Here is a 1,035-nt window from a genome sequence, read left to right on the forward strand (position 1 = left end):
CTGCCTATGACCATCTTTTGGCAAACATTCCCAGATCTTTCCATGAGAGCTCCAATTTACTTAGAGAGCATGTTTTTTCTCCGAGTGGAATTTGTTAACTGGAACTCAATTCATACGGACTGTTTTAGTTTTTCATGCAAATCATCCAAAATTACACACGTTGCCCCAGGGATGGGTCCAGGTTTTGTTGGACGTGATCTAGGCAGTATAAAAGGAGGCGCAGGGCCATGGGGCGGCATGCAAGTGACGGGCCCCGAGGCTGAAGCTTCATTAGCTTGGTGGCGAATCCACTTTTGCCCTTATTTGGAGAACTGAATTCCAGTGGGAGCATCGTGCTTTCTCTGCAGCAAAATGATCTATCTCTTGCGATGGCCTATCACTTGTGAGCAGCACAGTAGGAGGAAGAAAATACACACTGGGGACAGAAAGGCCTGGGTTCTGGCTCTTCACTCGCTCTGGGATCTTAAGCATAGTTGTCTAACCTCACGGTGTTTCGGGTCCCCCAAAATGGAGGTAATGGTGCATCTTTCATCCATGAGCTTGTGAGGGTTACAGAGATGGCTTTAGCAAAACCTAACACACATAACACACGTAAAAGTATGTCACGCGGGTCACTCGGTGAATGACAAATCAGACTCCTGTCTGACACTTGTTAGAATTTGTGTCCTCGACTGAAATCTACCTCACCGGTAAGGTTAGTTAATAACTAACACAAGGCAAGTTATTTACCCGACAAACGACAGACATAGGACATGCAAGCATATATTCAAAGGTAGCATAAATGTATAAAAACAAGATGCAAAATAGAACCAGGCTTGGCCTGCACCGGGGGCTAACAAGTATTCTTCTGCACCACTGTGCCGAAGGCATGCGGTGTAACCCAGGTGACAACAATGGCTTAATGCAGCAGTGATAGACGAGGAGCATACGAACGAACCTTTTGCAAAACGCTCAGGTATTCTTTGCTTCCTCGTGATACACGTTCTCCTCCCACCTCTATCCCAACCTCCATAACCCACCCCCAGTCCCAGCTGA

This window comes from Acinonyx jubatus, chromosome B4 (genome assembly GCF_027475565.1).
Source record: "Acinonyx jubatus isolate Ajub_Pintada_27869175 chromosome B4, VMU_Ajub_asm_v1.0, whole genome shotgun sequence".
Classification (NCBI taxonomy): domain Eukaryota; kingdom Metazoa; phylum Chordata; class Mammalia; order Carnivora; family Felidae; genus Acinonyx; species Acinonyx jubatus.